The sequence below is a fragment of the Mobula birostris genome, chromosome 28 (assembly GCF_030028105.1).
Source record: "Mobula birostris isolate sMobBir1 chromosome 28, sMobBir1.hap1, whole genome shotgun sequence".
Taxonomy (NCBI): Eukaryota; Metazoa; Chordata; class Chondrichthyes; order Myliobatiformes; family Myliobatidae; genus Mobula; species Mobula birostris.
In genome coordinates, this window is record NC_092397.1 from 26741248 (window position 1) to 26767748 (window position 26501).

Sequence of the window (26501 nt, forward strand, 5' to 3'; positions counted from 1 at the left end):
AACACGACCACATGGTTTGGTTCTCTCCAAAGTGTTTCAGCTGTACCTTTGCCTGTCTTCTCCGCACAGTCACCCAGGGAATCTGACAGAGTCGCCATGAGTAGTGGGAAAGTGCGGGGGTTCATATCTCGGAGCAGCAGCCCTGGTTTAATGTTTCGGAGTGAAGGATTCGGTCACCGAGCTTAACGCCGAACGGCGTTGAAGTACAGACACGATGATGGAACACTGAAAAAAAATGCTGAACAGACCGTCCCTTGTTCTCGGGAAACTCTCCAGTCGCGGGCTATTTGCACACTGGACTCTCCCATATTCTAATCCCGTCTTCATTTGAAGCAGGAAAACGGTCTCCTCGTCGGCGAATCGAACCCCTCTCTCCCGCGTGACAGGTGGGGAAACTAACGAGGAATAAACAGGAGTGTGGAACCTGTCACACGGATGTCAGTGTATAGGAGAACTCATAGAGTCACTCTGATGTCTGTTTGCTGAGTGTAGAGGTGGCGCATTTTACCCGTCCCCTCCTCACTGTGTGACTGGAGGGGTCTCAGACTTCTTCAGTGATTCAGTCACTGATTGAGTTCAAGGACTGGCCAAAGGAAGGGATCCCATTAAAGTCTAACCGCGTGTTTGTTTGAACGGATATTTATAATCAGGATTTGGTTCGCATTTACTGATACGTCAAGCAGGAAACCATTTGTAGCCCTTCGAATCTCTCGGGTCGATTCTCCCTTCAGTCGGATCCCAGGTGCTGTGTTTCTCCGGTCTGTCGGAACGTCGCGACATCCACTGGTCGGAATAGGAACTGCAACAGAGTGAGGAACGATCCTTCAGAAAACAGCTCAGACACTGAGAATCGAGTTACAGAATCTTATAGCACCAGAGACCATTCAGTCACGGAATCTGGTTTGCATCATGGGGCGATGGTGGTATAGTGGTGAGCATAGCTGCTTCCCAAGCAGTTGACCCGGGTTCGATTCCCGGCCATCGCAGGTTGTACACTTTAAGACTGAAAATAAAACCTATCACCAAGCCGTATGAACGCAGAATTCATGGGCAATTTACTGTCAGTGAAATTCACTCTAATGGAACAGATGGATCCCTCAGGTACGATGGTGGTGGTCCCTGATGTAGGAGGATCGAGAACCCCAAATTGAATGAAAAACATAACTTTAGACCCCGGAAGTCCGTTAGTTCCAAGGACTCCGCTCGAGGAAACGTACACTTTCTGGTCAAATCGAACATACAGATTCCTGATCAAAGACACAACGCGCCCTGGATATTTTCTGGTCTCCCTCCTTCATCCAGCAGAAGGTACGCATCACAGTCTCATGGAAAGTTGTTTCTATTGAATGGATCCCTAGTACGATAAGATGGACTCTTGACCTCACAATCCACCTCGTTATGGTGCTGCAGCTTATTATTTACCTGCGCCGTGCTTTCCCTGTGGCTGTTACACTTTATTCTGCATTTGCTTATTGCTTCACTTTGTTCTCTCCCATTAAACTGTGTATTTGATCTCTATGAGCAGAGAGAAAGAGAAGCATTTCACTGTATTTCGGTATATGTGACTGAAACACGTAGAACAGATTCAATTCCCACTGTGCTCATCGCCACTGCAGTAGGGAGCGCTGCTTCCGGACAGCGCAGCGTTTCTCAGCTCGCAATGAAACGCAGCAGAAACAGAAGAGCTGAAATTGCAGAGGGGGCGGCAGTGAGAGAGGGTTTCACTGAACTCTCGTCGAAGGGAAGATTTAAACTTCTTCAGGGTAGGCATCCATTGAAGGGACTTTGAAGTACAGAAGTCGAATCACAAACGAGGAACTGTGCAGAGGCTGGAAATCCTCGCAACACACACAAAATGCTGGAGAAACTGAGCAGGTCAGGCTGCTTCATGATCCTGAAGAATGTGACTAAACACATTGATGAAGGTAGAGAAGTAGATGTAGTGTGTATGGATTTCAGCAAGGCATTTGATAAGGTACCCCATGCAAGGCTTATTGAGAAAGTAAGGAAGCATGAGATCCTAGGGGACATTGCTTTGTGGATCCAGAACTGGCCTGCCCACAGAAGGCAAAGTGTGGTTGTAGACTGGTCATATCCTGCATGGAGGCCGGTGACCAGTGGTGTGCCTCAGGGATCTGTTGTGGGAGCCCTACTCTTCGTGATCTTTATAAATGAGCTGGATGAGGAAGTGGAGGGATGAGCTAGTAAATTTGCCGATGCCACAAATCTTCAGGGTGCTGTGGAAAATGTGGAGGGCTGTCAGAGGTTACAGCGGGACATTGATATGATGCAAAACTGGGCTGAGAAGTGGCAGATGGAGTGCAACCTAGATAAGTGTGAAGTGGTTCATTTTGGTAGATCAAATATGATGACAGAATATAGTATTAATTGTAAAGCTCTTGGCAGTGTGGAGAATCAGGGAGATCTTGGGATCCGGGTCAATAGGACACTCAAAGCAAGTTGACTCTGGTTAAGCAAGCATACGGTGCATTGGCCTTCATCAACCGTGAGGTGAACTTAAGAGCTGGGAGGTAATGTTGCAGCTATGTAGGACCCTGGTCAGATTCCACCTGGAGTTTTGTGCTCAGATCTTGTCACCTCACTACAGGAAGAGTTTGGAAACCACAGAAAGGGTGCAGAGGAGATTTACAAGGATGCTGCCTTGATTGGGGAGAATGTCTTATGATAATAGGTTGAGTGAACTCGGCCTTTTCTCCTTGGAGTGACGGAGGAAGAGAGCTGATCTGATGGAGGTGTAGAAGATGAGATGCATTGATCGTGTGGAGAGTCAAAGGTGTTTCCCCCCCCCCCCTCCCCCCCCCCCCCCCGCAGGGCTGAAATGGCTAGCACGAGAGGGCACAGTTTTAAAGTGCTTGGAAGTAGGTACAGAGGAGATGTCAGGGGTAAGTTATTTACGCAGAGAGTGATGAGTGCATAGAATGGGCGGCCAGCGACAGTGGTGGAGGCGGATACGACAGGGTCTTTTTAAAGACGCCTGCATAGGTACATGGAGCTTAGAAACATAGAGGGCTATGGGTAACCCAAGGTAATTTCTAAAGTACGTGCATGTTCGGCACAGCACTGTGGGTCGAAGAGCCTGTATTGTGCTGTAGGTTTTGTATGTTTCTATGTTTCTAAGGGTTTCGGCCTGAAACGGCGACTGTGCTTTATTCCATAGATGCTGCTGCACATTTTCTCTTGTATGAGAGAGAAAAAAAAAAACTGCCGGATCACTAGCGTGTGTAAAATGGACCTGAAGGATTGTTGAGGATCCGAGTCACCCCAATCTCAAACTGTTCCAGCTGCTACCATCCGGGAGTCAGTACCGCAGCATAAAAGCCGGGACCAACAGCTCCGGGACAGCTTCTTCCACCAGGCCAACAGACTGATTAATTCACGCTGATACAATCGTATTTCTATGTTATATTGACTGTCCTGTTGTACATACTATTTATTACATATTACTATAAATTGTACATTGTATAGTTAGACGGAGACGTAACGTAAAGACTTTTTTCTCCTCATGTATGTGAAGGACGTAATTAATAGTTAATTCAGTTCAATTCCATGGAAGAGACTTCACAGTACAGAAGTCGAATCACAAACGGTAAAATGTGCAGATGCTGGAAATCCAAGCAACACACACAGAATGCTGGAGAAACTCAGCAGGCCAGGCTGCTTCATGAACCTGTGAAGGGTTTCGGCCTGAAACATCGACCGTATACTTTATTCCGTCACTGCTGCTGCACATTTTCTCTTGTATGCGAAAGAGATTAAAAAAACACTGCTGACGATCACCAGCGTCCCTGGGTGGGCTCGAACCACCAACCTTTCGGTTAACAGCCGAACGCGCTCACCGATTGCGCCACAGAGACGAGAATTAAATGAAGTACGAATAAATGGCAGATGTCAATTGAAATGCTGTTTCCTTTTACAGATGCATAATATGACACATTTGTGTTTTAAAACACGAGGATGCATAAGCGCTGCCGCTAACAGAAAACATAGCAGAGGATGGTTTCGATCCATCGACCTCTGGGTTATGGGCCCAGCACGCTTCCGCTGCGCCACTCTGCTGCCGAGAATATAAAGAATTGTTGTATGTGAGTGTTGTGGATGCTTTGTGTGTGTTGTGTATGTGTTTATTTCAATGTCTGTTTATGTCTTAGTCACAGTCATAGTCATAGTCATAGTCATAGTCATACTTTTTTGAACCCGAGAGAAATTGGGTTTCGTTACAGTTGCATCAACCAAGAATAGAATATAAATATAGCAATATAAAACCATAAATATTTAAATAATAATATGTAAATTATGCCAGGAAATAAGTCCAGGACCAGCTTATTGGCTCAGGGTGTCAGACCCTCCAAGGGAGGAGTTGTAAAGTTTGATGGCCACAGGCAGGAATGACTTCCTATGACGCTCTGTGTTGCATCTCGGTGGAATGAGCCTCCGGCTGAATGTACTCCTGTGCCCAACCAGTACATTATGTAGTGGATGGGAGACATTGTCCAAGACGGCATGCAACTTGGACAGCATCCTCTTTTCAGACACCACCGTCAGAGAGTCCAGATCCATCCCCACAACATCACTGTCTGAGTCTGGTTCTGGGTCTGTATATGTCTGGGTCCATTCCCTCTTTTCCCCGTATTCATACCCACTTTCTTTCGTTCATTCCCTGTTTCTCCTCTTTCTCTTTTTCTCCACTTTTCTTTCTTTCTTCCCTACTTTCTGGCCCACTCAGTTATCATCTCTGTGCCGTTTATGCTCTAACCGTCTTGCACCTCGTTCCCGATATTTCACCAGTGACTCTGTTTTACATTGTTTAATTGTTCAGACAGACAATTCATCCCACTTGTGAGGCTTTTTAAAAACATAAACAGCGACGTTTTCACCCACAACGGGGACTCAATCCCGAGGTGCCATTAACTTCCTAATCTTGTCCTGATGATTGAATGAATGTCGGAGTCCCTTCAGTGTTGAACCCGCAGTTCACCTTGTGAAGCGGAACTCGCGACATTAATGTACTGCAAACACTTCCCTCAAATGCAGCAATTCCTCCTCCGGGATTAACTGTTCGTATCATGTTCAGACCATCACGGCCGGACCAGTGAGTGACAGATGGAGCGGTGGGGACTATCGCTGATGGTTCGCCCCTCCCTGTAACGAGGGGCGGTTTTTCCATTTCTCCACCGTAGCTTCGTAACTGATACAGTAAGGGTTGGGTTTTAACTCCCCCACGTGGGACGGTGTAAAGACACGCTGGCAGCTGATTATCACCTATCACCGGGCTTCTCCCTCTCTTCTCCCACTTTTCAATTCTACTCCTCATTTGATTTCTCCAGTCCTCCTGAAGGGTCTCGGCCCAAAACGTCGACTGTACTCTTTTCCATAACTTCCTCCGTCGCTCCAAGGAAAAAAACTGCCTGACTTGCTGAGTTCCTCCAGCATTTTGGGTGTGTTGATCCGTGTCTTGCTAAACCCGTGAATCATCTTCCCAAATCTTTTGTAAAGTAGATATTCGGAGAAATGTTCTTATATTGTAAAAATAAAATTACGTGTGATTAATTCAACAAAAAGCTATTAACACATACCAAAACGTACCACAGAAAATGTAATTTAAAGACCTTTTTGATGAAATACATTGACCCTTTCCTTCCCAGTAGCAGACTCTTGATATGAGTTGTTTCTCTGGTCTGGGAATGAGTTCCCAGACATTAAATTGATATTATATCCGCCGGTGAAATGAAACACACACACACACACACACACACACAAAGTTAAATACAGAAAGCGCAGTGACTAGCAAACTGAAGGAATAAATGTGACAACACAGTTGAGATATTGAACACGGACAGGCCTGGAAATATCTCAAAGGAATTAGGTTAATATTAGTTGTATGTGGACATTAATAAATACGCGATGGTCATAACCTCCTGGCAGCGTGTTATGCCTTTGGAGAGACGGCGCTCCTGTGAAGACACCAGCGGAAGAAGCACTGGAAACATTTCGAGGGAGTTAAGCTATCACTGAAGTGGAGTTACAGGAGTGAGTTGGCAAACTCAGCACAAGAAATATCAGAAGTGAGAAGGGAATCTATGTGAAAAGCCGAGTGAGGGCACAGTGTGGATGTTGAGGGAGGAGGGAGAATCAGCGAGGGAAGGATGAGGGAGTAACTTTAAGTTCCTCGGTGTTATCATTTCAGATTATCAATCCTTGGCCCGGCACATACGTTTCATTACAGAAAAGGCTCGGCAGCGCCTCTACACGCCATCTAAAATGTTGACAGATTTCCATAGGTGTGCGGTGGAGAGCATATTGACTGGTGGCATGAGGACCTGGCATGGGACCACCAATGCCCTTGTACGGAAAAGCTCACAAACAGTAATGGATAGAGCCCAGTCCAGCACAGGTAAAGCCCTCCCCGCCGCTGAGCACATCTACACGGAATGCCGGATCCCGGCCATCCAGGTCATGCTCTCTTCTCGCTGCTGGTATCAGGAAGGAGGTAACCTATCAATAGGTCCATTACCCCTCAACCATCAGGCTATTGAAGAAGAATGGATAACTTCATTTACCCAACACTGAACTGTACCCACAACCCAGAGACTCACTTTCAAGGCTCATCACTTCATGTTTTCGATATTTATTTATTATTTATTTTTAATATTTTCTTTGTTTTTTCTTGTATTTGTGTAGTTTATGGTTTTTATCACCTTTGTCGTTTGCTGTCTTTGTTGAGCGCGGTCTTTCATTGATGGGCTTGTGTTTCGTTCTATTTACTGTGAACGCTCCTATGGTGACATGTATATAGTTCGGGAATAAATTTAGTTTAATCTTGCAACTTTGAACTTTAGGGAGAGTAATCTATTGGGTGAGACACGGATGCTGTTTCACACTATTAGCGACGAGGTGGAAAGATTGGTGGAGCCCAGCAGCTTTATTCTCTGGGACAGGATTGTGGTAGAGGATTGCACCGAACGGAACGCCTTATCTCCGGACATAGAAGATAGGAAAGGGAGTGGACGACACAGGTCTTCCAGTTGTTTCATTTGAATGGTTATCTCTGCATTGGAATCATCGGACCACTGTTCCAGCATTTCATATGAATGGGCTGTTGTGACTGTAATCTATATTCTTATCCAGGAGGAACCAGTCTCATCACATCCCGTTTGTTAAGACCTCTCAGGATTTTACATCTATTATGTTACAAGTTCTTAATGCTCTATATTCCAGAGGATACAATCCTTATATCTCGAACTCGTTTCAGAACACAAGTTGCACACCACAGGTATTAATTTAATTTTTTAAAAAAATAAACTTTACTCGTTTCCCGCGATTAACACCACCTCTTTAAATGCTTGTACTCTGAATGGTGTTCCAGATGTAGTGTCTCTACATAATTGAAAAAACAATTTCTCTACTGATGGATTCGGGTCTCCTCGCTATAAACCTTGCTTGCTTAACCAAAGTTTTGGAACATGGTGTGTGGTTGCCAGCAAGCATTTTGGAATTGACGTCCTCGCCCAGCTGAATCACGTTGACAGTCAGCGGGCGACAAAACCTTACCATTCCGATAAAATGCTTCCTTCTATTTTAAACTAATATGTTGATTAACGTTACCTCCCATTTCACTGAACTTTACACACTCACTAATATTTTGATATCTTTCTTTTTATATAGTTTTAGAATCGGTGTGAAACAGGAAGATGTATAGTCAGACAGTGAAGTGGGGATGTGGAACACATTGACAGAGCAGCCGATGTACTGTGGGGAGAAGCGGGACTGTTTGCAGTCCACAGCTTCTGCATACTGATCCATAGTAACCGTCTGTAATCAATCCCCATCTTTCCTCGTGTAGGTTCTTATGAATTCAGGGTGTTCATTGGAAATTCTACTGGTTGAGTGACTCTGGTCACTCTTAACATTCGACTGATCATCTGCCACCAACATGGACTGAACTGCTTTCCTATTGAGCCGGACATCTTCAGAACTCCCAATCGTGGGGCTCCGTCAGTGTGTGAAGAAATGAGATTATTCCAGAGAGTATCGGCCCACAGAGTTTAAGTTCTCCTCAGCGAACAAGTCTCGTGACCACTTGCCGCGTTCCCTCGTTCACTAAAGGTATCCTTCCTTAAGCACGGGCCCCTACGTGCAGGCAGGAGAACGGGGTTGTTTGGATTTCCCTTTCTCAGAGGCAATAGAGGCGAAATCTATTAACGAGAGAGGATTCAAAGATTCAACGCACATTTATTACCAAAGAAGGTATAAATTATACACCTTGAGATTTGTCTGCTCATAAGCAGCCACAAGGCAAGAAACTCGAATAATCCAATTTTAAACCGACCAAAAGCCAATGCGCAGAGAAAGAGAGAGAAAGAAACACATATCATACAAACAAGAGAAGCAAGCTAACAGCATCCCGAACCAGACTGGATAACAGATCCGCTCCCGGAGCATCCGGAGTAGACCCGAAGACTCGGTCCCCGGTTTTTACACCCACGAGGCAGAAAGGCACAACAGCGGGATCAGCCGCGATCTATTTCATTGTGTAATTTATCAATTACATCAACGGGCTGAGAAGTTAACGAGACCTCGGGATTGATTAAATTAAACCACCTAGGTGTGAGTGAAAGCATCGTAAGCTGCAAAATACCGACAGGAGGAAATAGTGTCCTTTGGCTCATTTCGGCTCTCTGTTGTTCGACCCATTGATGTTTGTCCCGAAGATCAGCCCAGAGACAAAGAGAGAGAACGCAGAAGAGACACAGTGGAAGATAAACAGAATGTGTGACAGCAGGGCTACTGAAATCGTGTTGATTAGATAATGCAAAACATATTCATTGCTGACATGCCTGGAACGAGGTCTCCGGATGGGTCGGAGCACAGAGATAAGGACAGGATGGGGCAGGGGGTAGGGAACACGGAAAAGAAAACAGAGAGACACGGGCAGAGAGATTGGCGCGGAATAAATCAGCGAAGATCAGTTATTAAGGGAAACGATGTGATGTCAGCAGAACACCGATAAGCAAAAATAAAAGAAGTGGAAGCGTCCACAACGGGGCAGCGCAGCACCACGTTCGGCCAATAGCAGAGGGCGCAGCGGGAGTGTGCTTGGCCCATGGTCATCCATTCGGTCGAAACCACCTAGGACTTGTCTAATTTACCGCGGATTCGAGAATCGAAACTTCTGCGCACTCTGTAAACGGACTGAAGCGTTGAATGCAGGGGATATTCATAAGGATTTTTCCTGAGATGGAGAGTTCCAGTGTAAACCGAGACTGGATAGAGTGCGGTTGTTTCCATGGAGTGCTGGAGGTGACGGAGATCTTTGAAGGTCATATCAAATTAGCCGGGGCCTATCTGAATGCTGGTAAAATGTCCTGACGTGTGTAAACCTAGACAGCATCAGATTAGGAATTTCATGAAGATGGTGTTTGGAAACTGGAACCCATGCCGGAGGCAGATACACTCAGAACATTAGAGAATTGTCTGGGCAAACACCTCAACCATCAAAGCACTGAAGGCAATAAATCAGTTCGTAAGTGAGTTGATTTTTTTTACTCTGGTGAGATTGGTTCTTGATTGTCGGCATGGACGTGGTGGGTCGAAAGGCCTGTTTCAGGGTGGTATGAGTCTGCGATTCTATCTTACATATGTTAATCACAATAAAGGAGGGTTTAATTTAATCGTGTACTAGAGAGAGGGTGGGGAGAGGGATCCCACAGGGATAGGCAGATTGAGTGGTGTGTAGAATGACACACTCAGGGTAAACAGATCATCTGACATGTTTTGATGCGTTTTAGTTTGTTGTGGGAGTCTGGGTTACAGTGAGAGCAGGAAGCTGCACTGGTCGGTTCATCGAGAAAATGTGAAAGATAGGAAATCCATCCTTGATCGACTGGCCAGGCCCAGGGTGAATAATAACTTTATACTCAATCATGGATATAAACAATTTTTGGAATTCGTACGCGATTTAGCAGCGTTTGACCAATCGGCTGAAATAAGTCTGCGCAGATCGGGTTCTATGAAGAGTTTATTTCTGATAGTTTCGATGAAAGATGAAAACTCTGCTAACTGCGACCATTGGAAATCACACGCGTCAATTTTCTGTAAGAGCGCTATGTTCACCATTATATCACCATTGTGCCATCATTCTGCAGGAGGCTTGGGCCTGAATCGTCTCCAGGGGTGCATGACTGTGGCTCGAGCTGCTTTCTGAATCTGGTCACTTCACTCTGATTCCTCACTGCGCTGCAGTTCCTGTTATATCCAGTTGATGGCGATATCTTCCTACAGACCGGAGATACAAAACTCCCAGTAATTCGCACGGAATCTGACTGAAGTGAGAATGATCCCTTCAAAATTCGAAGAGCTACACATCGTTTCCGCCCTGTCGCATTACTTTTCAACAAGACGGAGATGAGATCGAATGAGAGTATTTTCTTTCGCTAATCCTTGAACACAATGGTGACTGAATCGCTGGAGGAAACTGAGACACCTCTGTGGGAAGGACAATGACTCCAATATTACACTCAACAAACAACAAGGTAATACTATCCACCGTCTTGTGATTTTATACGTGCTTGAAATGACATATCAACAGTAATTCCTCGTTAGTATGGTAGTTAGTATCCCCGCCTGTCACGCGGGAGACCGGGATTCAATTCCCCGACGGGGAGACGCTGATTTTGCTACTCAAAACACAAAGAAATGTGAACAAATAATTTGGCATTGAAGTGATCAGTTCAGCGCTCATTGGGAAGATGGAATCTCTTGCTGCTGCGAGCTCGGAATGGTAGAATCTTCCAAGAAGAAAGAGAGACGTGTTCAGACAGTTTCTTCGAATCTCCCTGGGAGAATCTGTATTTCGCAACGTTCGTTGTTACACTCAGCGGCTGAGTCCATCACTCCGAGCACACTAAACCGTACCTTTAGTTGTCAGCTATCAACTCCCGCATTTTCGCACCACTTTAGCAAAGTCGCTAACGAACATTGACTGTCATTTGCATCCTCATCTTGTTTTCCTGCGCAAAATAACTCCAGTCCCCTGCTGTGCAAAGGGAAATCAGACTTTACAAAGACCTTTCTTGCTGAGGTTGACTGCACGTTATCTGTGAACTTTCCCTGCCAAGGCGCTACGTTAACTTGACTTGCTGTAGCGCCTCCCACTTCCCTTTCGTTCTGTAAAGGACAACATGGATTGTGGGTGCAGTTGAATTGTCCAGAGAATTCAGGTCTCCTCAGTGATCCTGTCATCGACTATCCTGAAGAGGAGGGTTGCTGCACAACAATGTAGGCAGCCGTTCTTTGGGCCATCACGCCGCAGAGTGCTGTCAGGCAAGAAATTAAAACAAGGTTTAATATCAGCAACTGGAGTTGCACAAACTTCCTAGCAGGGATTGAAGTCAATTATAGGTCCCAAAGGTGATAATAGAGTCGTATGTAACTCCGGGCCAAAATTCTTACCCTTAACAGCTTCCAACGGGATCCACACGGCTAAAGTTGGTGATGTTTTCAGATACATCAAGGATGTTTGTCCATTATTCCAGGCCAATGATGGCACAGCTATCTTCGCTCTCAGACAACAGAACGTTTAATGCTGCTCAGTCTTGAGAGGCAACTTTGCAGCTTGCTGCCATTTTGTGATAATGTCATTGGTGTTCAGACTTATATCCGCACTGTGGCTGTGTCGTTAGCCAATTACTGCAACCCTGGGGCCATACCGATCCTCTCACGAGTCAGTCTGGTGGGTCCCCAGAACAGGAACGCTACAATCCAGTAACGCTGCTCAGTCTCCTTCAGCCTTCAACGCTGGCAGATGGTATGTATTTGGTACTACCTTCGCCAAATTGTAATAACCCCCTGACAGCGTTTGTTCAGACCAGGGACACCATTTAAATAGAAAGGGGATACCCTGGGACAACAAATACAGTCGGCTTGCCAGCCGATTCTGTAAGTGCCATTAACAGAAGTTGTGATATCAATGGTGACACAGGTATTGTTACCTAAATCTGATCCCATCACCCCGTAGTTGCAATAACAGACTTCACCCTCATCCTCATGAAGCAGCTTCAGAGCTGAAAATTCATACAGTCCATTTTAAGAAATTTAATACCACCGTTGAAAGCAGTTCCATTGGCAACTGTGATTTCTCCGGGCAGTTCAGCCCAATGCTCCCTTCACAGCTCTAACATTGTTACCACAGTGAAAAACAGACTGAAACTTTCCCGAACCTCGTCACCTCCATTTGGCCTTCGGCACGGCGCTGACATCGATCAAAGCTTGTGATCTCCTCTCTGTCAGCGAAGGATCCGCCACCTTGCGATGTTTCTGCCACATCGAATTGTCTTCAGTTCCAAAGGGAAATTACAGACTATTACTTGTGATAATCAACCCACACAAATTGCTGGAAGAACTCAGCAGGCCAGACCGCATTTATGGAAGAAGAACTTTTTTTTCCCATAGATGCTGCCTGGCCTGCGGAGTTCCTCCAGTATTTTGTGTTTGTTGCTCGAATTTCCAGAGTCTGTAGATTTTCTCTTGTTTGCAAATTGCGATAATCGTTTGTCAGAAAAAAATGCGATGGAGAAAGCAGCAATGAGCCTTATGATACCGACCACCACCCCCTTTCAGTGAAGCCTTCTCTTTTGTACAGATCACCTTTGCACCACATGAAGTCACGGAGATCCGGTAAATGCAAGCAGGCATTTCCCATGCTGAGCTCATTGACTTCATCAACTTTGCCTCCAACTTTCAGCCTGCCCTCAAATTTACCTGGTCCATTTCCGACACCTCACTCTAATTTCTTGATCTTTCTATCTCTGTCTCTGGAGACAGCTTATGTACTGATGTCTAATATTAGCCTACAGACTCTCACAGCTACCTGGTCAATTCCCCTTCCCAACCTGTCTCTTGCAAAATTGCCATCCCTTTCTCGCACTTTTTCCGTCTCCGCCGCATCTGCTCTGAGGATGAGGCTTTTCACTCCAGGGCGAAGGAAATGTCTTCCTTTTTTTAAAGAAAGGGGCTTCCCTTCCTCCGCCATCAACTCTGCTCTCAAACGCATCTCTCCCATGTCACACAATCTGCTGTCACCCTCATCCTCCCGCCAGCCCACTAGGGATAGGGTTCCCCTTGTGCTCACCTACTGCCCCACCAGCCTTCGGGTCCAACACATAATTCTCCCTAACTTTCACCACCTCCAAATGGATCCTACCACCAAGCACATTTTTCCTCCCCCTCTTTCTGCTTTCCACAGGGGTTGCTTCCTACGCGACTCTTTTCTCCATTCGTCCCCCCTCCCCACATCTCTCCTCACCGATCTCCCTCCCAGCACTTATCCTTATAAGCGGAACAAGTGCTACACCTGTCCTTACACTTCCTCCGTCATCACCATTCAGGGCCTCCGACAGTCCTTCAAGGTGAGGCGACACTTCACCTGTCAGTCGACTGGGGTGATATACCGCGTCCGGTGCTCCTGGTGTGGCCTGCTATATATTGTTGAGACCCGCCGCAGACTGGGAGACCGTTTCTCTGAACACCTACGCTCTGTCCGCCAGAGAAAGCAAGATCTCCCAGTGGCTACGTATTTTATTTCGACGTCCCATTTCCATTCTGATATGTCCGTCCACGGCCTCCTCTACTGTCAAGGTGAAACCGCACTCAGGAAGGGGGAACAACACCTTATATTCAGTCTCGGTAGCCTGATGGCATGAACATTGATTTCTCTAACTTCCGTTCGAAACCATAGAAACATTACAGCATAGAAACAGGCCTTTTGGCCCTTCTTGGCTGTGCCAAACCATTTTTTCTGCCTAGTCCTACTGACCTGCACCTGGACCATATCCTTCCATACACCTCTCATCCATGTACCTGTCCAAGTTCTTCTTAAATTTACCATTTCGTCTGGCAGCTCATTCCACAGTCACACCACTCTCAGTGCGAAGAACCCCCTCCCCCAAATCCCCAAAGTTCCCTCTAAATTTTTCCCCCTTCACCCTTAAACGATGTGCTCTGTTTTTTTTTTCTCCCTTAGCCTCAGTGGAAAAAGCCTGCCTGTATTCACTCTATCTATACCCATGATAATTTTATAGATCTCTATCAAATCTCCCCTCATTCTTCTACGCTCCTAGGAATAAAATCCTAACCTATTCAACCTTTCTCTGTAACTCAGTTCTTAAGTCCCGGCAACATCCCTGTAAACCTTCTCTGCACTCTTTCAAAGTTATTAATATCCTTCCTGTAATTAGGTGACCAAAACTGCACCCAATCCTCCAAATTCGGCCTCACCAATGTCTTATATAACCTCACCATAATATTCCAACTCCTATACTCAACACTTTGATTTATAAAGGCCAAAGTACCAAAAGTACTCTTTACGACCCTATCTACCTGTGACGCCATTTTTAGGGAATTTTGTATTTGTATTCGCAGATCCCTCTGTTCTACTGCACTCCTCAGTGCCCTATCATATCATTTACTTTGTATGTTCTACCTTGGTTTGTCTTTCCAAAGTGCAATACCTCCACATGTTAGTATTAAACTCCATCCGCCATTTTTCAGCCCATTTTTCCAGTTGGTCCAAATCCCTCTGCAAACTTTGAAAACCTTCCTCACTGTCCACTATTCCTCCAATCTTTGTATCACCAGAAAATTTGCTGATCCAATTTACCACATTATCATCCAGATCATTGATATAGATGACAAATAACAATGGACCCAGCACTGATCCCTGTGACACACCACTAGTCACAGGGCTCCACTCAGGGAAGCAATCCTCCACTACCACTCTCTGACTTCTCCCATTGAGCCAATGCCTAATCCAATTTACTACATCACCATGTATACCGAGCGACTGAGTCTTCCCAACTAACGTCCCATGCGGGACCTTGACAAAGGCCTTACCGACGTCCATATAGACAACATCCACTGCCTTCCCTACATCCAGTTCCTGGCAAACTCCTCGAAAAAATCTAATAGATTTGTTAAACATGACCTACGACTCACAAAGCCATGTTGACTCTCCCAGTAAATCCCTGTCTATTCAAATACTTGTAGATCCTATATCTTAGTACTCCTTCCAATAATTTACCTGCTACCGATATCAAGCTTACTGGCTTATAATTTACGGATTACTTTGTGAGCCCATTTAAAACAAGGGAGCTACATGAACTATCCTTCAATCCTCCGGCACTACAACCATGGATACCGACATTTAAAATATATCTGCCAAGGCCTCTGCAATTTCAATACTATTCTCCTTCAAGGTCCGACGGACTACCCTGTAGGGTCCTGGGGATTTATCTACTCTGATTTGCCTCAGGATAGCAAGCACCTCCTCCTCCTCAATTTGTATAGTTTCCATGACCTCACTACTTGTTTGCATTATTTCTATTCACTCCATGCCAATTTTCTTAGTAAATACACACGCAAAAAAAAAACGTTTTTACGATTTCCCCCATTTCTTTTGGCTCCATACATAGCCGACCACTCTGATCTTCAAGAGGATCAATTTTATCCCTTGCTATCCCTTTGCTCTTAATATCCTGTAGAAGCTCTTTGGATTATCCTTCACCTTGACTGCCAAAACAACCTCATGACTTCGTGCCACTCCTCCCCTTCTTACCCCATCCCTTATTTATTTTTATTCTCCCCTTTTTTTTCTTCTCTTTCTGTCCCTCTCACAATCACTCCTTGCCTGCTGCCCATCTTCCCTGCCCCTTTCTTTCTCCCTAGGCCTCCTGTCCCATGATCCTCTCCCTTCTCCAACTCTGTATCCCTTTGGCCAATGAGCTTTCCAGCTGTTAGCTTCACCCTCCCCCTCCTGTTTTCTCCTGTCATTTCGGATCTCCCCCTCCCAGTCCCAGTTTCGAATCTGTTACTATCTCTTCTTTAAGTTAGTCCTGACGAAGGGGCTCGGCTCAAAACGTTGACTGTACTTTTTCCTATAGACCCTGCCGAGCCTGCTGCGTTCCGCCAGCATTTTTTGTGTGTTGCTTGAATTACGAGTATCTGCAAATTTTCTCGTGTTTGCATTTTCCATGCGGGTTAGGAGGGACTATAACCAGAGGTCATGAGTTGAGGGTGAAAGGTGAATGTTTAAGGAGAGCTGGAAAGGAAAATTCATCACTCAGATGGTTATGAGAATGTCTGAACAAGCTGCCAGCACAAGTGGTGCATACAAGTTTGATTTCAACATTTAAGAGAAGTTTAAATAGTTGCGTGCATGGTAGGGGTATGGAGGGATACGGTCCCAGTGCAGGTCGATGGGAGTAGGAAGTTTAAATGATTTGGCATAGACTAGATGGACCGAATGGCCTGCTTCTGTGCTGTACGTTTCTATGATTCCATGAATCTGTGATGCAGAATCCTGAAACCTGCCCCTGCACCAGCTCCTCGGTCACACATTCATCTGCTCTAACTTTCTGTTCCTACCCCCACTGCCACACGGTACCGGGAGTAACCCGGAGATTACAACCCTTCAGGCCCTGCTCTTCACCTTCTTCCCCAACTCTCTACATTCACCGTGTGGGACATCACCCCTTTTCTGCCTGTCCATTGGTTCCGACGCAAACCACCACCAATGGCTGAATCAACACTGGCCCGCTGTTCTATAGCTGCTCTGAGACGTCCCGGACCCTGGCACCAGGGAGAGGACACTTCGGTTTAAGATGGCGCTGGGGAAGCACAGCGATCACTTATCGGCATCAAACAAAACCACGAATTACTTCTTGAATCACATATTTTCAATAAACGATCACTGCAATCAATAGCCTATTGCTTTCCTATCGGAGCTGAGCTTTTCAACCTCCTGTACAACCTGGCATTTTTGCGGTGTGAAGTGAAGAATTAAAGATTCAGGACGGTTGTGCGTGACGTGCCCGGGCCGGAGAGTGGGGAAGGAGACAATGTTTGGTCATTGCTGGAGCAGACTGAGAGCTGATTCGATGTGACAGAACTGAGGCGAGGAAAGCGGACACAATGCAGAGTAGAGTTGACTGGGCCCGGGCCCAGGCCTGCGAGCGAGAAAACACCTCAGGTTTGATCGATTTAAATGCCAGGTCAGGGAGTCGGGGTCGGAGGCAAGGGACGGGCCGGTTCAGCTGGCTGCTCAGCGAGGTGCACTCGTCTCTCCACTGAACCGAGGGTGTGGCCTGCAACTAACGGGCTGCTCGGCTGCAGTGATGACTGGCTTCACAGCCCTCGACCCACTGTCTCACTCTCGTGAGCTTCAGGTGTCTGATCGCTTCTGTTGTTTGCACGATTTGTTTTTATTTTCCTGCACTCTGGATATTTGATGGTCTTTATTAAAAAGCATTCCATCGGGATTATCCATTTTCTAGCTGCCCGTATGGAGACAAATTTCCAGATTATGTATGATATATATATACTTTGATCATAAATGTACTTTGAACTTTGAACAGCATAACTTTGCGGATAGTGGGCAGCAATCGAGTTACACAGCGCTATCACTTGCTTCTTATCCAGCCAGACTCAGAGCCAGTCTCAGCTCCTCAGCTTCTTCCTCCCTCATTTATTTTCTGCCAGTAACTCCCATACCAACCACTAGACTCACCGTTCTTTTCCGATAGAGTTAATATTATCAGCGAGAAATCAGTTAATATCAATAATTCGGCATTAACATTATCCTAGTACGGGGCTCTCCCGAGTCGACGTCTGTTTCTTTCCTATCACGGGCGATCCTCCAGTTGATTATTTTGGTTCTGGTGAGGTCATGGCTGGAGGAATCTGCGTGGATAACTTCTCTCACGTCAACTCTGAACAACCTATGTGCTCACTATCACTGGTCTCTAACTCGTGTCTTCAGTATTATTTATTTGCTTGTTTATTTGCATTTGCAGAGATTGTCGTATTTTGCTCCTTGATTGTTTCTCAGTCGTTGTATGTTTTGCTTTGATTATGTGGTATTTCTTTGTTCTACTGTGTATAATTGCAATAACATGAATCTCAAGGTGGTAATGGTGACATATACTTATTGCACTTTGATAACAAATTTAATTTGAACTTTGTGTATTGCAAGCTGTTCTGGTTTCCTCTCTTGAGGAAAACTATTGGTTTCCTTGGTGTTGCAGAGCAGGATGACCATATTGATGGCGAGTTTGTCAATGAGCAGAGGTTGAATTGACAGCGATTATGCATGCTGAAATTCAGAAGAATGAGAGGGAAACGTAGAGAAACATACAGAATTGTGAAAGGGATAGACGAGATAGACTATCTTTCTTCTAAACTAAAACTAGGGGTCATAACGTCAATATTCTGAGGAATAGATTTAGGATGGAGTTGACAGGAAATTGGATATAAAAGGGAGTAGTGAATTTGTGATATTCTCTGTGCAAAGAGGGGGTGGAAGCTAACTTATTAAAGACATCTTCAAGAAAAATACCAGGAAATTTGACGAAGGAAAGTCAGTGGATGTTGTCTACATGGACGTTAGCAAACCCTTTGACAAGGGCCTGCATGGGTTGTTGTTCAAGAACGTTCAATCGTATGCCATTCAAGGTGTGTTAGTGAAATGCATTACAGTTTGATTTTGCTGACTAAGCCAGAGAATGGTAGTAGATGCTGCCTCTCTGACTGGAGCCTTGTGACGAATGGAAGGATGCAAGAATTGGTGCTGGCTTTTTGTCCAGAGACCAGGAGATACAGGAGAAACAGCACAATCCTGCAATCTATGCACCTGTTTCTTGTTGTCTTTCTACCTGCATAGCCGATCTATTTTTCAGTTTGCCTATCGGCGTCCGTCTCTCCGTCTCTCCGTCTCTCCGTCTCCCCGTCTCTCCATCTCTCTCTCCCTTTCTCCAATTTTCCTCACGCTTGTCTTTCTCTCGTTCTTTTCCAGCCGCCATGCACCTATTCGTCTGCCATTTTCCAGTATTTTCTTGTATTATTTAACAGTCTGCCCAGTCCTTTGCAGATTGAAATATTTACTCTCCATGTCTTTTTACTTTTGACAGATTTGAGATACCCATTAAAGACTGTTACATCACCAAAATGACAAACAAAATTCTAGAGGAATTCAGTAGCATTCCTTGTGTTGTCCTGGATTGCCAACATCTTCAGATTTTCTCCTGTTTGTACATTAGCGACGTGCTTATTTTACCGTCTCTCTATTGTATCTTCGTTCGAATCTGTTTTTTTTTTTGTGTATTTCGAATTGCATTGACTTCATTACTTACATACTTTATATAGTCATAGTCGTAGTCATAGTCATACTTTATTGATCCCGGGGGAAATCGGTCTTCGTTACAGTTGCACCATAAATAATAAATAGTAATAGTAATATTACTATTAGTAAATCGTAAATAGTAATAGTCATAGAAATAATAAATAGTAATAGAATAGTAATAGAAATAGTAATAAATAGTTAAATAGTAATATGTAATTTATGCCAGTAAATTATGAAATAAGTCCAGGACCAGCCTATCGGCTCAGGGTGTCTGACCCTCCAAGGGAGGAGTTGTAAAGTTTGATGGCCACAGGCAGGAATGACTTCCTATGACGCTCTGCGCTGCATCTCGGAGGAATGAGTCTCTGGCTGAATGTACTCCTGTGCCCACCCAGTACATTAGGTAGTGGATGGGAGACATTGACCAAGATGGCATGCAACTTAGACAGCATCCTCTTTTCAGACACCACCGTGAGAGAGTCCAGTTCCATCCCCACAACATCACTGGCCTTACGAATGAGTTTGTTGATTCTGTTGATGTCTGCTACCCTCAGCCTGCTGCCCCAGCACACAACAGCAAGCATGATAGCACTGGCCACCACAGACTCGTAGAACATCATCAACATCGTACGGCAGATGTTAAAGGACCTCAGTCTCCTCAGGAAATAGAGACGGCTCTGACCCTTCTTGTAGACAGCCTCAGTGTTCTTAGACCAGTCCAGTTTATTGTCAATTCGTATCCCCAGGTATTTGTAATCCTCCACCATGTCCACACTGACCCCCAGGATGGAAACAGGGGTCACCGGTACCTTAGCTCTCCTCAGGAAATCTGCAACTAACTTTGTAAGCAACTATCAACGATAACCCACTACCATCGGACCGGTCAGCAGGTAGACGATGGCATCCTCAACTCCTAGTCGGGGCTGGTAGGCCAACTGGAGGGGATCTAAGTGTGGCCTGATCATAGGACGGAGCAGCTCCAGAACAAGTCTCTCCGGGGTCTTCATGCTGTGGGAGGTCAATGCCACCGGTCTGTAGTCATTGAGGCCGCTGGGGCGCTGCGTCTTCGGCACAGGGACGAGGCAGGACGTCTTCCACAGTACAGGAACCCTCCCGAGCCTCAGGCTCATGTTGAATACATGGTGAAGAACTCCACATAGCTGAGAGGCACAGTCATTGAGCACCCTGGTACTGACACCATCCGGTCCTGCATCCTTGCTTGGGTTGAGACGTCTCAGCTGTCTTCTCACCTGTTCAGCCGTGAAGCCCACCATGGTGGTTTCCTGTGGGGGAGGGGTATAGTCATGAGAGCAGGGCGGGGGACTGTGAGGAGGGGTAGGAGGGGAGAGTGGAATATGTGTTGGTTGGGGGCCGACAACAGATGGCTCATGTGGGGGAAGAGCAGCGGTCATAATGTCAAATCTGTTAAAGAACAGGTTAAGTTCGTTGGCCCTGTCCACACTGCCTTCAGCTCCTCTGTTGCCAGTTTGCCGAAGCCCAGTGATGGTCCTCATCCCACCCCCCCCCCCCACCCCCAGACCTCTCTCATGTTGTTCTGCTGCAGTTTCCACTCAGGCTTCCTCCATGAGAAGTAAAAATCTTTACGTTATGTCTCTGCCTAAATGTGTAATGTGCAATTTGTAGTAACTTATAATAAATAGTATGTACAACAGGACAGTCACTATAACATTGAAATATATTTGTGCAATTGTTTCTGTGTGCGTGTGTGTGTGTGTGTGTGTGTGTGTGTGTGTGTGTGAGAGAGAGAGAGAGAGAGAGAGAGAGAGAGAGTCACCAGGAAGAAGCTGAAGGACTGAAGGACAGTTCAAAATGGGAAACTGCAGGGACAGAGGTAGGGATCGGTCAGTGTTGCTGGTCTCCGTTGAGAGATGAATAATTAGCCAACAAAATGATGAAAACTGTAAGTGTAGCTGTTTCGTGACAAAGCTCAGTCTTTGAAATTAAATCTACCGGCTTATTTCCACCAGATACGCTGCTGAGGTAATGCCAAATAATTTTGATGTATTTGTCTCCAATCGACCCAATATTTACATTAGAGCAATGGTATTGCATTGAATTGCTTGTTCAATCAACTGTAACTAAGACAGTTAGTGAGGTGTACAACCCTGTCTCTGGAGACAGATTTTCTGTATAAATCTGGGCCGCTTTGAATGCATCAGCTGTCTGCCAGAGCTGTGAATACAGGAGCAACAGAAATCACAGATTCCTTCTGAAATGGTTTATCCAGTCATCTGGCAGATAGAAGACGTTTACTACCCTTTTATTTCAGCCTTTGGAATTCCCGGTAAGCCTTAGTGTCAGCTGCCGTGGGTGGATGGTGAAGCTTAATCCCAATGCTGTGATTGATTCTGCCGCTGGTTTGAACTGTCACATTCCAGTCCCAGTATTCGGCATTTCAGGAATGGAGTGGAACCACCGGCGCTATGGATGCTGCGATTTCTATCTAAAACCAAACCAATACAGCGAATTCAGCGGCCAATTTCTCAGGGTCTGAGCGGGTCAGGCAGCGTACTTCCAGCGCTTTATATCAATGATGAGATGTTCGGTACTCTGCTTTTGGTCTTGTAGCAGCTGCACTGCATTTGTAAATATTGTGTTGATACAGCCCGCGGAGTGTATGCCAGTTCATCGTCTGCATTTGAATGTGAGTGATTGTCTACTTAGGAGCAACAATAAAACCATTCACTGCAGTAACACTTCAGCAAATGTGAGGAGTTCTATCTTGTAACACGAAACTGTTGTGGATTTTTAGTGAATATCTGCGTTATGACTGAATATAAAGCAGTTGATAGACAGCACAATGAAGTTGATGCTGAGTCAATTAACACAACCGACGTGGTGCTTCATCGTTATCACTACTGTGAAATGTATTCCATTATATATACATCCGGCACTGTTACAGACATCTGACCACGGCACCGAGTTTGAATTCCTCTCCCCTACATCCCTGTGAAGAACTCAGTGGAAGGGGTCATGTCCGTCTATGAGGTTTTGTCAGACTGCGCTGTATCTGTTGGAATCAGTCAATGTTCTGTTGTAAAGTCAGTGAAGTGGCAAATGCTGGAATAGGAAACAAACTCGGGGAATGCTGGAAACACCAGGCAGCCTGTATGGAAAGAGAAACCAGTTAACACTCGTGTCAGGGGTCTCTCTGAGAACAGTTTTGGGGAGAGATACTTTTACTGTTTTTACACATATTATGTTTTGGCTGGATGAGTGTTTCGTTTCCAGCATTTCCTGTTTTTGTTCCGTCTTTCAGCTATTCTGTCGCCGATAGAGATTGCCCTTAAAGTTGATGATTGTCTAATGAAAGAATTCCGCCATCAGCGTCCGAGTTTATTCATTTCATCCAGATGATAGTGAGGTCAGCTGAGAAGATCATCGGGGTCTCTGTTCCCGCCATTACAGACATTTACACCACACGCTGCATCCGTAAAGCAAACAATATTATGAAGGACCCCACGCACCCATCACACAAACTCTCTCCCTCCTGCCATCTGGCAAAAGGCACCGAAGCATTCGGGCTCACACGACCAGAATATGTAACAGTTTCTTCCCCCAAATCCATCAGACTCCTCAATTTCCAGAGCCTGGACTGACACCAACCTACAGCCCTCTACTCTGCCTATTGTCTTGTTTATTATTTATTGTAATGTCTGCACTGTTTTTTACACTTTCTGCAGTCCTGAGTAGGACTATAATCTAGTGTAGTTTTTCTGTTGTTTTACGTAGTTCAGTGTAGTTTTTATATTGTTTCTTGTAGCACCATGGTCCTGAAAACGTTGTCTCGTTTTTACCGTGTACCAGCAGTTATGGTCGAAATGACAATAAAAGCTGATTTGACTTGAGACACAGAAGGCGCCGGTAGAAAATGTTCCATCCAGTATTGACCCTGAGGAGGACGTTATCCAGTTTTAGCTTTCCGCTGCCACTTCACATTTCACTCATCAGTAAGGAATCCGTATTCAGATCAGATAGAATGTATTTTACTGTTCAAACTCGTTCTCTGTCTCCTACAGCCTCTGCGCCATCTCTCGACCCTCCCACCGCTAAATGCAGCAATAAAGTGGAAATATTACAAAATCTTCTCAAACTGCTGCATTGGCTTCTGCTCCGTATTTTCTCAACTTGCTGTTTCCTGCCTCTCTTCCAGCGAACTTGGTGGCGGTTGTGATCCTGTCCCGGGGAAAGTGCGGTCTCTCCAAATGTGTCACTCGCTACCTTGTGGGAATGGCAGCGGCCGATCTCCTGGTCGTTATTTCGGATCCGTTGCTGAGGTGGACTGCTGGGATTTATTTTGCCCGATTATTCCTGTTCATCACTCCTGTGTGCAGAATCTGTGAATGGTTGGTTGCCGCGAGCACTGCGGCCTCAGTCTGGCTGACTGTCGCTTTCACCGTCGATCGATTTGTGGCTATTTGCTGTGAGAAGCTGAAAACAAAATATTGCACCGAGAGAACGGCGGCTGTGGTTATCGGGACAGTGAGTGTGCTGGCCTGTTTGGAGACTGTCCCCTGGGGATTTGTATACGGGCCCAGGGAAATAATTGACGGTGTTCCCTGGTATTGTCTTCTTACACCGAGCTTCACAAACTCTCCCTCATGGTCGGCATTTGAGATGTTTCACCTCATTTTGACACCTTGTGTCCCATTCTTTCTGATTTTGCTGTTCAATATTCTGACTGTCAGGCGGATTCTAGTGGCCAGTCGGGGCCGCAGGGGGCTCCGGGGACAAAAGAGTGGAGAGAATGACAAGGACCGGGAGATGGAGAACCGACGCAAATCAATCGTTTTGCTCTTCAGCATAACCGGTACTTTTGTATTGTTGTGGGGAACTTTTGTGGTATTTTCTATCTATAGACGGATTTCAATGAGTTATCTTGATACTGGCACGGATCCCCGTTACATATCAGGACAGACAGCGCTAATGCTGCAGGTTCTCAGTTCCTGCACCAACACGTGTATTTACGTCCTGACTCAGAGCAAATTCCGAGAGGAACTGAAGAATGCGGTGAAATACCCACTGAATCGGATTTTCAAACTCATTACACATTGGAAATAAATGCTGAAAATTATTATAATTCAGGTGCCTTCATGCTCCCAATTCTAGCTCCCCAGTTCTGGGTAAATGGAAACAATGCAATGAACAGAGTTATAAACAATCACGAGAAAATCGGCAGATGCTCAAAATACGAAACAGCACACACACAATCTGATCCTATAAAGTGTCTCAGCCAGAAACGTCGACTGTTTACTCTTTTCCTCACATAGAATGCCGGAGGAACTCAGCAGGTCTGGCATTATCTATGGAAAAGAATAAACTGTCGACGTTTCTGGCCGAGACCCTTCATGTGTCATAATGGGGTGCTGGGAACGGACCCAAATGCGAGACACAGACACTGAAATACAAGGAACAGGACTTGACTGGAGTAGGGACGTGACAGGACACAGGCAAGGAGCAGGGACAAGAACGCAGACGAGAGCTTGGACCGCGAGCCAGAAACTGGACAAGGACCCAGAACCTGGGTTTTGCTCGGGCTCGGGCGCCAGAGCCAGGCATGGACATGACATGACTACAGGCTTCAGGCTGGGGTCCTGGTCCTGTGGCTTGAGCTTAGAGACAGGCTGGGTTCGTGGTCATGGGGCTTGCGGCATGGAGGCAGGCTTGGTGTCTTGAGGCTTGAGGCTTGGAGACAGGCTTGGTGTCTTGAGGCTTGAGGCTTTGAGGCAGGCTTGGGGTCTTGAGGCTCGAAGCTTGGAGACAGGCTTGGAGTCTTGAGGCTTAAAGCTTGGAGACAGGCTGGGGGTCTTGAGGCTTGAAGCTTGGAGACAGGTTTGGGATCCTCGAGGCTTGGGTTCTTGGAGCTTGGCTTGGGATCTTGAGCTTGGCTGCTGGCTGGGATATGGGATCTTGAGCTTGGCTGCCGTTGGGTACTTCGAGGCTTGGGTATGGATACCGAGCCAGAGACTGGGCAAGGACACGGAATATGGGACTTGACTCGGTCCCGGACTTCAGAACTGGGCAAGGACAAGACGAAGCTACAGGACTGAACATGGCTTCGGTGTGGAACTCCTGGGTAGAGCGAGACATAAGGACATGTAAAGGAACATGGACAGGACTCGGATAGGACTGGACTAGGCATGGACTGGACAAAGGCCTTCAGGAGCACGGCGCCTGCGACTAAAAGAGACAGGAGCACGGAACACAGAGTCAGGACCCCTCCTTCGGAACAGGATGTAGGACCGGGAGTCGCACAGATAACACAGAGCCGGGACCCCTCCTTGGGAACAGAACATAGGGTCGGGACTCATGCACAGAACACTGCACATGCAGAGACGGATCCCAACACAAGGTGGCGGCAAACGGCCGGACCCATCTAGCGAAGGCGTGGAATCAGAGACAGATCCTAACACTAGATAGCGGCAAACGGCCAGAACTACCTGGTGAAGGCGTGGACACAGAAAGACAATTCCACACAACGAAAGACAGTTTCTTATCTTGAGCTAACAAGGCTGTGGGCTTACTCCGGCGGTAAAACTTCAGTGGAACAGGCAGGGTATACAGGCGGGGCATCCTGGCTAGGTGAGTAGGCAGAAAGTCAGGCAAGGGGGGAGGGGGTTGACAGGGAGGGGAACAAAACAGTTCAGCAGGGAATCGCTGGTTTGCAGAGGTATTTATGTCTCAGCCCCAAAATGAGAAACATGTGCCCACAACAGAAACTGGGGTAAACCAGAAATCCCGGAACAACGAACCATGGACCGGACCATGAACCAGAACACGGACATCACGGTCTGGACCATGACACCATGAGAGTCCTGTTAACTGCTTATTCTTTTCCACTTTGTTTGTGTTCCCTTGGAATTACATAACAGTTGTTTACAGCTCCTCCCGTCAGTATCACTGGCCTCAACACCACAGAGAAATCCCTTTTGCATCTCACGTCCCGTCCTGTTAAATTGAAGCTTGAGGAGAACCTGTTTCCCCTGCTTCCTGGTTCTGACAAAACTGCCTGATCTTGGAGTATATTTTGGTCTGTATCATCCACTTCTTCTCCTGTCATAACCGGTCCTTTCCTTTTCCTGAGAGAGTGAGTGTGAGAGAGAGAGAGAAAGAGAGAGAGAGAGAGAGAGAGAGAGAGAGAGAGAGAGAGAGAGAGAGAGACAGAGAGACAGAGAGAGATGAGGCTGCATGATATTGTCGGATGTGTGTTTCCCCTCCATCTCGGAGATCGGTTTGTTTAGTGGATGATAAGTATTATTTTGAATTATGTACTGTTACTGCAATAGAAATT

At 46.0% G+C, this 26501-nt stretch overlaps 1 protein-coding gene and 3 non-coding genes across 4 annotated transcripts in view; 1 reads left to right on the forward strand and 3 right to left on the reverse strand.

Annotated features, from left to right (window-relative positions):
• LOC140189165 (uncharacterized) overlaps positions 1–26501 on the reverse strand; it is a 315492-nt gene that overhangs the window by 33553 nt on the left and 255438 nt on the right. The gene's annotated exons all lie outside the window — the stretch shown is intronic.
• On the forward strand, positions 915–986 carry trnag-ccc (transfer RNA glycine (anticodon CCC)). The gene has a single exon. It is a non-coding gene; the product is annotated as a tRNA-Gly (tRNA).
• trnan-guu (transfer RNA asparagine (anticodon GUU)) lies at positions 3802–3875 on the reverse strand. Its single transcript has one exon. It is a non-coding gene; the product is annotated as a tRNA-Asn (tRNA).
• trnam-cau (transfer RNA methionine (anticodon CAU)) lies at positions 4006–4077 on the reverse strand. The gene has a single exon. It is a non-coding gene; the product is annotated as a tRNA-Met (tRNA).